This window comes from Alligator sinensis, unplaced genomic scaffold (assembly GCF_000455745.1).
Source record: "Alligator sinensis unplaced genomic scaffold, ASM45574v1 scaffold173_1, whole genome shotgun sequence".
In the NCBI taxonomy this organism is placed as follows: Eukaryota; Metazoa; Chordata; order Crocodylia; family Alligatoridae; genus Alligator; species Alligator sinensis.
This window is the reverse complement of record NW_005842207.1, coordinates 184865-197599: the sequence shown is the minus strand read 5'-3', so window position 1 is coordinate 197599 and position 12735 is coordinate 184865. Positions and strand designations below refer to the sequence as shown.

The window sequence follows — 12735 nt, the reverse complement described above, 5'->3', positions numbered from 1 at the left end:
TTTCCCTTTACTTTTTTCTGTTTCTTCTGTGATGCACATTCTAAAATTAAATGAATGCAGCTTTTTGCTCGATTAGATTAGTCATTATATGAGTAGGGAATCTGGAGTTCTGCACTGCTGTTTAAAATAGCTCCCCTTCATTTGTCTTTGTCATAAGAACAGTTTTTCAGAATTTTAAATCATGAAAACGTAGGCAAAAAATTTTGTTTGTTATAGAAGTTGAATTTATAAAACATTTGCCATTGAAATCTCTCTCTGTACAAATCACGGGGTCACAACCTGCAAGTATGCACTTGAGGGAGTAATTTTATTTACACAAGATGCCTTGTTGCAGCCAATAGAATTACTTACGAGAGGAGATCTACTTGCATGTATAAACATTTGGCAGGATCAGTCAGGGACAAAACTCTTTCTAGAGCTTCATTTTGAAACGGCTACTAAAATTTCAACAAGATCATTGGTTCAAGATCATAGGGTTCAAAGCAAAATAACCCTCCAGCATAGCTAGTATAACAGCTGGTCTCTTCATCCACCAAATTTACAAGTCCAGATTTTTCTCATTAAGAGTATTAAAGCTTTCATTTCCTGGATCAACCATGCTCAGTTGCACGTGTTGGATAATGCCCAATTTACAGAAGAAATTGTCCTGATTTATCCAACAAAGGAATTCTATGAGACAGTCCTTTTACTGAGGGTAAAAGAATACAAGGGGTTGGGCAATCCTGCCACCTAACTGAAGCTGCTGGACATGACAACCACTGCCTATTCAAGCTAAATGAGGGCAAAATTAAATGCCTCTTTGCTTAGTGATACCTAAAGCAAGGGAAAACTATTTCTAAGGGACTAACTGCATGTAAACCTTAGGAAGGGCTGGAGCAGGTAGTCCAAGGGGTTTAGCAGGATCCTAATAAGGAACAGGTGACTAACTGAATTGTAGCTCTTTGTAAGAGAAGCAGCAGGAACATTGCATAAGGTAATGGTGAGGAACTTTGTTGGCAAGCATTCCACAAGTTTCAGTGTGCCACAATTTAAGCCCCAGCCCTTTCCTGAGTGACACTCCAATTCCCTTCCCCTGCCTGATCTGCCGCTCTGCTCCTTACCCCATGCCTGATTTGCCACGTGCCAAACACAGCAGCAGTCTATACCACTTGTGGCACACGTGCTACGGGTTGGCTACTCCAGACATAAAGGACACTTTTACATGTGCTCAGGGAGGTGGGCACTTTAATTAAAGTGGCTCTGAAAGCTGCTCTATTTAAAGTGCCACAGCATCTTATGTACCACTATCTCATGTATGAGCATCCTCACCACCATTTTGAAGTGAAGGGATGTTGAAACATGAGGCTTAGAGGCTGGCTGGAGTGCAGTAATTTCCACAGTCCAGCAGACTCAATTCAAGCCTGCTCCCATGCGCTATAATTACAGTGCATTGGAGCAGCCTTTGTACTCATGTACAGGAACTAGGGTGATCATCATAGAGGACAGTCAGGTTGTCCTCTGTCCTTTCTTGATACAAAACCTGACGCCTTTATGTCCTCTATTTTTCTTGAATTTTTGAAGAGAAAAATAGAGGACATAATGTTGTCGAGTTTCGTATCAATAGAGGACAAAGGATAGAGTAGCATAAAACAAGAATGTCCTCTATGATGGCCACCCTAACAGATACCTAAGTAGACAGAAGGCAGCAAGTAAGCCACAGCAAAGTGAGAGCCATACATGTAGCATGACCCTGAGGAAAGAAGGTGGAAAGAACTGAAAAATTGCTTGCGACTCTTTCCTCCTCCTTGATTCCCATATTCAGCGATTGACTTTCCATTTATTAATACACGTGACTGAATTAAAGAAATACATGACCCTGGGCACATCTACATGAGTTGCTTTACTGTACAGCAGCATAGTTTACTGTGCAGTAAATGTATGTATCTACACGTGCACACACTTACTGCACAGCAAAAATCACTATTCACAAGTAAATTTGCTACCTACAAATGCAAGTAGCAAATTTACTCATGAGTAGTTACTGCACAGTAACACACATGTATAATACACTAACTGGAACCAAATTTCCTCCCGGTCAGTCCCATTACTAGGGGGCCAGCCTGAGGCTAGCCCCAGGGCTCCAGGGTTGAGAGCTTCTCCTACCCCAGGGCTGAGTTGGCTCTCTGGCAGCCCCAGCCTCACACCCTTAAAAGCCTGCAGGCACTCAGAGCCCTGGGACACATGCAGGGAGTCAAGGCCACACCAAGCCACTGTTTCCCCCAGTTCAGGCTGCAGGCCAGCTGTGCCAGCTTGCCTGCACCCTGGCGCCGCTGCCTGGCACTGCAGTGCTATGTGGCTCCCAGGCTCATGCTGTCCAGGCCTGCAGGGTGCTGCAGTCCCAGCTGCAGGCAGTTCCTAGACACAGGGGCCAGCTCCAGCTGCCTGCAGCCCACCCCTAGCGGCCCGCCCAGAGCTTGCAGGTGCTGTGGGTCATTGCCTTGCCACGCAGCTGCCAGTTCCATGCCGTGCCCCTGGGCACTACAGGCAGATGCCCAGACCCAGCAGCACAGGGACAGCCATGTTGAGGCCCAGAGAGTAGTTTACTCACAAGTACAGTAGTCTACTCACTAGTAAACTGATCCCAAATCAATGCATGTGTAGATGTGCCCTCTGTCACCAATTTTTCCTCCTAACAGAACCAACACAATACCCCAGGAGTTGGCTAATTCTTAGGACAAAAGGAGTAACAAGCAGATAGCCTCAAGAAGTCTCAGTTTGTTTTTATTCAGGAACTTTAATACTTATTTCTATCTGTAAAGCCAGGCTGGAAATCTTGCAAGTGGTTTCTTTAGACCTCCATCCTGGAATGAGTGCTCCCTGCTGGATTAGAAATACCAAAACATTTCTGCTTATGATTCCACATAGAAATTGAATAAGTATAAATAGAAAAGGAAAGGAACTTAGTTCATGGGTAGATCTAGGATTTTGAAAAGGGGGAAACAGGTGGTGTGGTGCAACATCATATAACACAATACATTTTTCTACAGTTAAAGAGAAACTACAAGATATATGAATATTCTAGGGGCTCAGTACTATAATATTTAGTTTAAGATCAAAGCAAAAATAAATGCAACTTTATTGGACTAATTTACTAGGTTATAAATTAATTTTGAAAGCACAGCAAACTAGGCCAAAATAGTCAAAAGATCTTGTTTTATTATTCTTTAGTCATTATAGTTAAATGTGCATATTGTATTCATATTTAAAAAACAAAACCTAGCCGTCTTCAGCATCTTGACAGTGCATTCAATGCTTTGCTGTCAATCATGTCCATACCCATACTAACATTCACCTGGGTTTAGTATTACCACACCAAAGTTAAGGTCTTTAGCTAGAATTAAAAATAGTCTGTGATATAGATGAGAGAGATGACCAGGAATGGCTAACAGATAGCAAAATTGCAGAAGAAAGGATACCTTGAAGAATGGAATATCAAGAGCATTAAAAAGGAGAGAGGGTTGTTAACACGTGTGGAGTGAGGAGATTAGCAGTAATCAGGTACATTTATAATGAGCCATGGAATCAATTGACTCCATCAGCACTTCCTGAATAGAAATGCTGCTGCTTCTCCTGAAAAGGGCAGGGAGGGTGCACCCCTCTCCTTCTCCCTGGATATGCCTCTGCTTGACCTGGAGTTTAGTGGTTGGGGTTCAGTTTTTTTTCAGAATTGATTCATATACTCCTAGAGGCTTCAGATCAGTTACTTCAAGTTCCACAGGTCTAGTCAGGATCAAATCCTGTGTAACCCACTGGTTAGATACGTGCTGACCAGTAGATTATAGCTGCAAACTGGTAACAGATTCCCACTGAATTCCTGATATACTTGGAGTTGTATTTTCTAAAGTCCTCCACTTTCCATGTTAAAATGAATAGGAGAATAATTAGGTCAACTGTGGAAAAAAAAAATTAAAATCCATCTTCCAGCATTTTCTCTCTCTTCTGAGTCACAAGTTTAATAGTGTGTGAGTTAAAAATTGGTCAACAGGACAGAAGCAAGGCTTCTTGCTAGGCTAGGCTAAATGAATCCAACCCAACTCCCACTGCAAACAGGAAAAATGCCTGTGGGGATTTGATCCAACTTCAAGTCAACTACCCAGCATCACTTGCAAGTTTGAAATGATTTCTTCTTTCTCCAAATGTTCTTGATCATACAAGTAAAAAAGAACAATAGGGAAGGGACCAGAATCAATAAAAAAGGGTGTTGTGGTTGTATTACTTCCCCAAAAACATGAGAGGAAAGATCTGGAGAAATAGACCTTAACAAAATAAGCTACTTACATGCAGACATTGAAAATATTTGAATGCCTATTTGTATTATGCTAAAAAAGACATTCACCCATTTTAAACGCAATAAGGATGTATCACTTGCAAATGTAATGGGTTGGACTAGCATTTCTTTCGGTAGTATTTACTATCCCCTATTAAAAAAAGAAGATCCCCTGTATATAAATAAAATATCTAAAAGGAAAAAGGAAAAGCATTCCAATAGAAAGTGATTCACCATGGAGGCAGGCAAGATAGCTACAGACAAAAAAAATAAATAAACTCAAAAGCATCTTAAAACAATAAATGAGAGCAGGAAAATTTCTGTCTGGTCACTTCCTGTCGCCATTATTATTGTGTTTTGAACATAGCAAATCTAATTATATCAAAGATCAGATTGCAAACTTCTTAATTAACTGCCCCCTACTTCTACTAGGGCTACTTATGCAAGTAACTACACATCAGTGGGAATTGGAGGTTGTTTATATCAGCTGAAAAGGGCCCTGATTCTGCAAACAGGAAACATACTTTCACCCCAGAACTCCACCCACATAAAGACACCCCCTGCCAGGCTCAAAGTGGAAATATATCAGTGTGTGACAATGTTTCCAACTAGATTCAAGTTCCCATTTCAAAATAATGTGTATAGAAAAAAGTCAGACAAGCAATAATTTAACAAGCAAGACACTCATTTTCAGTGAGTTAAACATTTGATAGCAAGGCAATTAGGAATGCTAATCAAAGGAACATTAGAACTAGACCTCATTCCTGGAGAGCAGTTTAATACTGACTATTGTGATAGAAATGTGAGATGCAGTTAATGAACTATTCATGTTGTGCTTAAATCCCACTGACATCTACTTGAGGTAAATGCTTTTTCTGAATTGAATGGGTAATAGTTGCAAAAAGATTCTCCATTTAAAGAGTCAAGGTAAATAAGACAAAGTATGGGGATTCACTTTTCAGAGCTTGGAATTATTTATTGATCCATTTGACCCAAAGGGTTCATGAGGAGCTGAATTACCTCCTTCAGCTGTGACCAAGTGGCCTATTAGAAGCAGCTTCTATGAAAGACAGCTGCCTAAGCAGCCTGCTTAGGTATGGTTTCAGAAAGAAGTTATGGACAAAGCAATATTGGGAGAACAATTGCTGAGCAGAGAAGACAGGAAGCAGACCTTGGAAATGGGAAAGGTAAGAAGGGAATCTGTTGTTTTAGCATAGGGTCTCTGGGCTAGAACCCACTAAGGGGAAGTGGGTTTGGGGTTATCTCCCCATGCAGATGGGGAAGTGACAATCCCAGAGGTGAAAGGGCTAAGAATCTGAGAGTCCCAGATTAGGAAGAGGCTCAAGCCTACTCATGAAGGCTCTTCGGATTTGGGGATGGGGCTATAAACTTTCTTACCCTGAGAGGGCAACTCCTGAGTTTTTTGGTGCAAAAGTATTGTGAATGATAAAATGGCTGCTCTGCTATATCTGGCCTCGGGGGTTGTCATGGCTATAGATGGAGCCTCTTGAGCGTAAGGTTGGTTCATTTGCAGTTAAAATAAGAACCGGATGATTTGAAGGTGTTAACTTTACAACATAAATGAGAAACCTACAAACAGCTGCAAAGACTTCAGTGGGCTTTAGGGTGAGCAGTTAATACAAAGCTGGTGCATGTGCTGCTATTTGTTTTACTACTTTGGTGGCTTAAATTCTGGCAGTGGATGACTAGCCATGTGGACTAGTAGCCTGTACTCTGCTTCCAGGTGCATGAATTATCAATAGGTTGCCTAGGGGGAAGAAACTTGGAAAGGCTAAAAGATAGCATGATAACCATACCCTGTAGGCTGGTCAACACACCCATTCTCTTGCTTTACAAGTCAGAAGATAGACCCAGCAGTAAGGGCTCTTCTATAGCTTATATCCCTGTTATATGGGGAGATCTTCTTTTTCTAAAAGGTTTTTTTATTAATTTTCAAAGTTGAAAATAAACATTTTGTGTGCTTTTTTTGAGAAAATAAACTTCAGGTGCATGAAATTTCCCAAAATGAAAGTGAAAGAGAACTTTGAAGTGATTTTATTCCCCCTTTACCACAAACTTAAATAATATATGTGGGACACCAGAGGTGTCAGATTAGCCACAGGAGGGCTCTCCTGTTTCTCAATAAGAAATGAAATATATTAGGAACAGAAACATGGTGAAAATTGTGAAGGAAAACTAATTTAAAAGTTTCATAACAAGTATCCTGGGGAAACTGCTGCATGTAAATTTTAATCTATCATATGATTTTAGCATTGTACTGTGTTTTTGCTACACAAAATATATTCTGAAGTATATAAATGTTCAGGATTCTTCTCCCAGAGCAAAATGACCAAGAGTGCACTCCCAGTGCACTCTGGGAGAAAAATAACCTATGACTAGCCAGGGTTAAATAATTCCCAAGAGTTTCTTCTGGGAGAGTGAATGTCTGTACATTTCCCCTTCTGAGAGATGCTATAGCACAGTCCTCCAGCATACCCAGGAGCTTTGCTTCTGGCCCTCTCTCCCCTCCCTCTCAGGGATACCGTGTGTCATTTGGACTGGACGCTACTGCTCCAGCCAAGCAGGGACCCAAGACCATCATTTCCCTGATAGGGAGCGAAGGTGAAGAGAAAATATAGGTATGTCTACTAAGGCTGTGCGAAGCTTTGGTTCCTGAAGCGATTTAGCAGAGACTTGGCCCAATTCAGTGGCCAAATCTCCATATCTGAATTGAATCAGGAGACCCTTTAATCTCTCCAAATCGAATGGGAACCCTCTGAATCAATTTGGAAAGACTCGGTGATTCAGACATAGACACAGCTTTAAATGTTTTTTCTACATACCTCAAGGTACCAGGCAGTTCATCAATGCTGCAATGCTGGGGTGGGTGAAGCATCCCACAGGAGTATAGGAGGCTCCCCAGCACACTCAGCAGCAAACCTAGAAGCACTTCTGGGTCTACTGGGGAGTGTGCTGGCCCCCCCACTCCCAGCTCAGTGACTGGTGCCTTCTGGCTCTGGGGGGGGCACCTGGGGTCCCACCGAAGCCAATTGCCAAACTGGAGGGGCATGGGGGAGCCCCCCCAAGTGCTCCCTGGCAGACCCAGAAGTAGACCGGCAGTATTTCTGGTCCGCTTCCAGCTTTGCTGCCGAGCACGCCCCCCTACCTGTATACAGGCATATACATATATACTCCTGTGGGATGCTCCAGTATTGCAGAGTTCATGAGCCATGCCTGCTACTCTGATGTATGTAGAAAAAAATTTTAGCTGTGTCTATGGCTGAATTGCTGATTCTCTGAATCAGCAGTGAAGATTTGGATTCGGCCAGATCAAATCGGGGACAGTGATCTGAATCAACAAATCAAATCGCTGTCCCTGATTTGGGCTGAATCTGAATCAAATATGGCCGGTTTCACATACCCCTAATGCCTACAGTACCTCTGTACTGTGCAAAGGAGCACCACAGTGAGGTGTGACACACTCATTCTCAATGTTTTACATCCTAAAATGAATGTACTGCAACTGCCCTAATGTAGTACTGCATGTGTGCACATCAACTTTCTCATGTGCGCTTATTGTTGTGCTCCCAGCCAAAGACATAGGTAACTATGGCTGCTTGCAGACCACTTAAAAAAAAAAAAAAAAAAAGAGTTTTTTTTTTTGTTTGTTTTGTTTTTTTACCAGAAGAAGCAACACATTACTTCGACCCAGCTCACCCAACATCTGTATAGATTGAGTGCTTCAGTGGGTTTTTTTGGCACTTTTATCTAATAGCTGTTTCAGTCAAAAAAAAGTGTCTACTCACTGCCCTTGTCAAGTAGCATGACTTTCATTTGTTGTTCAAGCTCATGTTAGCAATTCTTTTCTTTTTCTGTGATCTTCTTTTTTTCATCCTCTGTGATGTCTGTGTTCTCTGTGCTATGCTTGGCTTTAAATCTGCATTTGCCTCTATCTAGCTGTTTTACCATAAGATCATTTTATGTCTGAACACTTTATGGTCAGTTCCTGCACCAGCCTTTGGGTTCCCAAATTCCCACTGCTCTCTCATTTAATCTTGGCTGATATCTCTTTTCTTAGATGACTGTCTTGTTTTTGTAACATTCTAGTCCAGAGTTACCTGCTTTAATATCAATATTATTCAGCTAAGGTGCAAAGAGAGCAGTGAATTTCACAACTGAAGTCATCAGGGGTGGTAGTGGCAGTGCAGAGTTGTGCCTGCCACTGTCAACACTTCGACATTGGCTATACAGAACTGTGTTATTAGCATATGAGTGGCACACAATCTAGAATGTAATTATCCTACCAGATGAAATGCTTTTTATCACCATTTTATAACTGAGATTCTGATGTACAGAAAAAAAAAAATCATCCAGGGCTGGTTGGTCTACAAAAGTACATGAAATGGAATATAATTATTCATGGCCCAGGTGAGAGTTTTAAAGCTAAAACATCCTATCTGTTCCATCTGGCTTCTCTCAAACTGTTCATCCTAGATATTAGCTGCCAAGCATCAGAACATCTAAGCATTCTTTATATGAAAATGCTTTTTTTTTTTTTTTTTTTAAATCATTTTCCTCCTGTAACATGGAATAACGTTGTACAAGTAGCACAGGAGTGGGATATCTGAGTCCTGGAATTCTATGCCTAGCTAGGTCTCAGACTTCCTACATGAGCAGTCACTTAGGCCTTGTACAGATATTGTTTCTCCTGGGAGAGTCACGGCTCTCTTAGGAAAAACCATTAGCGTACAGATGTTCAGGCTTTTCCCCCTAGAGTCAAAATGGCCACTCCAGGAGAAAAATAACCTTGGAACAACTAGGGTTAAAACACTCCCAGGTGACTTTCACCTGAGAGACTGAATGGCTGTACATGCTATGGCTTCTCTCAGAAGGGAACATAGTTATTCAACATTTTCCAACCCCCTTTGTCACCCACTCCTCCCTCCCCAGTAGACAGTGTGTCACTTGATGGAGTCTGCTCCAGCAGGGAGCAGAGCATGCTCCCTTCACTATCTCCACATTGTGCTGCAGCAAAATCCAGGCTGACCATGGGTACTCTGGGTCAGCCTATCGGAGATGCCCTATGCACTGCAGTTGTATGTCACCAAGCAGACTAGGGGAGCCTGTAGGGCATGCTGAGATGTGTGCACAGCTCTATCTGTCTGTGTGCAACCCTCCAGACCACACAGTGTTAGCATTGCGAGCTCTTTGCTCTTTGGGGCCTCAGCACTCAAATGTATATATGGCTTTGGGTAAGATTCTTTACCAAGGGAACAAACCTGGGAGAATTCTCCTAGATTATTTGAATGTGTGTACACAGACTCAATATAGCAATCTTTCTGTTGGCCTAAGTGATTCTGCCAAAGGGACAGGAGGAGAGGCTGAATTGGAACTGAGAGACCCTTTTCCAAATTGCGTGGCTTCCTAATGGGAAAATATTCAGGCCTCTCTCTACTCCCAATAATGGCAGCCTTCCCAGCTAAGTTTGCTTGCTTGGAGACATTTGCAATATGCCAGTAGAAATGCTAGCCATTATTGTTCAGTAAGAAAGCCATCTCTTCTCTGTGTCACTTTTTTTTTCAAAATATGATACGGAGTTTCAGAGATTTTTTCCTGCATAAATATTACATAGACCTCAGAAATTATTTATAACAAACATGTTTGGATTCAGAACCATTTGGGGAAATAAACTGCTTCAAAAGTATTGAGCATTTTCCTTGTTGCAAGTACAGATTTTTAAAAATGCATTTCCCAGGTTTATGGTCTCTTAAAAAGTTAAGAGAACAAGATAGAAAAATGATTAAGACCCCAGCATGATACAAAAATGCCTGAGGTTTAAAAGTGCCTGTGAACAGACAGTCCAAAGAGTACCCACACTAGGATTATGCTTTCTATCTTCCCTGAAGATACTGGTTTGTTTGGTTTTTTTTTTTTTAAATCCTGCACTGATGAAGGGGCTGTGTTTCTTGAGAGTGGGATTATAGGTAATTTAGGTTCAAAGTAACATGTAAACTTCTAATCCTAGACTGTGAATCTAAATATCTTGTGATTTAGTGCCAATCCGTTGAAGGGGAAATATAAGCAAGCTTGGCAAGGGGGGAACAATATTTGTATTTTTTTTTTTTTTTTGTATTGACATTCAATATAATGTTGCTGAGAACACTGCTGAGGATAGCATGCCAAACCAGAAACACAAGATATGCATTGTGATGGTTGTCCAGTAGCAGCAAATTAATACTGTTTCTAATATTAAGGGCAAAGTAATGGGCTCTGTGGAACATTTCCCGCAAAAGAATGCTCCCCTGATTCAGAACTTCTGAGGTACACTAGGTCTGCTCCCAACCCCTGGCATAAGGAAAATGGTGTAAGGGAAGAGAGAGAAGAATTAAACAGGTACTGAAGAGTACTGTGCTTGGGCTCTGGGCCTACAAGAGACCATGGAGGACAAGCTATAACAGAGCAACATTAGTCACTCTAATTCAGAAGTTCTCAACCTTCTCAGTCAAACACTCCCTCCCAGCTCCCCTGAATGTGGCAGCACCACTGGTTGACAACTACTGTTGTACTCAACTTACTTCAGTGCTCCTCAACCAGTTACTGCCGTCACGTAAGGCTGTTCCACACACCAAACTGCAGCGTACACGTGCTCTTCCTGAATTGGGGTTCTCTGATCAACCTAAAACAAGCAAAAGAGCTCACTCGGGCTGCAGCTCTTCTCAGTCCACCCTCCTGCCCACCCCGCAGTGCTCCTCCTGGAAACAAAGGCACATGAGTCTGTTCCACCTTTCTCATGTACCTCTGCTCCCAGGAGATGCTGTTCAGGGTTAGACCAAAAAGGGCTAAAGCATGAGCCAGATCTTCTTCCTGCTTTAGGCTGATCAGAGAACTATAATGCAGGAGAAGCACATGAAATGCACACAGGGTTGTGGCACACATCTCTTGGTGCATTTCACCTTTTTTATGGCCACCATCACTGCCACAGTAGCACCTATCTCGTGACATCCATGAGGGGGTCTCATGGTAGCCTCGTTAAGAACCACTGCTCTTACTGATATCAGAGACCCTAGTACCATACTTACTTGAATATAAGATGTCCCTGATTATAAGACAATCTGCCAATAATTAGATTCTATAAATGGACAATTTATAAATTCTGACATCATCTTCTAGGTACAGAATCTAATTATTGAAGGTTTGTCTTGAATTTGTTCCCCTCCCACTGGTACAGCAAGGAAGATAAATCTGGGAGGTCAGGTAGCCCCTTTGCCCCCAACCCCGCATCCTCCCAACTTGTTCCCCACTCCTCTTTACTGTCAGACCCTGTTTTCCCTGGGCAACATGAAAGTGAGCAAATTTGGACAAAAATCCTTAAAATAAACATAGCCGTAGTCATTCACATATAGTACCCATGCATTTAATCCATCAGAATTGATGCATTTCACCTTTTTTGAACCTGTGCTAAACCTTGCAGCAGTTATTCCATAAACTTTTAAGCAGCATTGTGGCACCTACTTATATGTAATACATTTTTTTTTTTTTTTTTTTTTTTCTGGGTGAACTGTTTGGAGCCCCATTTGGTGATGTTTGCTAGGCATTTAAGGCTTTGAAGAAATGGGAACTAAAAGTATAGCTCAGCTGTGGGAGTGAAGATGAGATTGAAATGTGTGTAATATAGTGGCTCACCATGACTCAAAAAAGTTGGTGCTGAGGAGGACTGTGCTTAATGGGTGCTACCATATATCTTATTTGGATGGTTTTTGTTAACCTCTCTTTGTGGTAGGTTTCCATAAACAAGTTTGATACTATGAGGTAGTTTTCAGCCCAGGTAGTTTTACTTGCCTGGCAGGAGAGAACCCCTTCTTCTCAGCCTTGAATAACTTGGTGTAGTTAGAAAGTGAAGGCCTGTCCCAGGATGAACTCTGTGAGAATCTACCTGTGCCTCCAAATGTGATGTTTTTGGCTCTACAACTTATGGTGATGGGGGGATTGCTCTTGGACTTTCTCTCTAGTTTGCTCTGTCAGTTTTTTGACTAGGGGCAAGCAAGACTAGGGGGTATCTGAACTGTAAGGCCTCTGGGCCTGGGGCTTGCAGGTAGGATGCCTGACATGGATCTGAAAGTATCTGAAGCCCCAGGCTGAAGTGTCTGGGAGCTAGGGTACTTGCCAGTGGTAGCACACACAGACTTGAATGATCGAGCTCTGCTCAGTAGATAGCATTCAGAACTGATTTGACCCAAAATACAAAATAATAAATAAATAAATAAATCAGCATGTTTGCCCAATGTGGGCAATGTGTTTTATAGTTTTGCTCAGTGTTGACTGCTTTTAATCAAATTCATAGTTGATTTCCATTACTGAGCACATGCTGCTTTTGGCAGCAGTTCAGCAATACACAATGTATTTTATTTAATGCAGTTTCATTGTATGAT

At 41.8% G+C, this 12735-nt stretch overlaps 1 long non-coding RNA gene across 1 annotated transcript in view; it reads left to right on the top strand.

Annotated features, from left to right (window-relative positions):
* The first annotated feature begins 5272 nt into the window (after positions 1-5272).
* The window catches only part of LOC102368133, a 31683-nt gene continuing 24220 nt past the window's right edge, over positions 5273-12735 (top strand). The window contains exon 1 of the long non-coding RNA XR_324195.1: positions 5273-5493. This is a non-coding gene — a long non-coding RNA (uncharacterized LOC102368133). The remainder of the gene's footprint in view (positions 5494-12735) is intronic.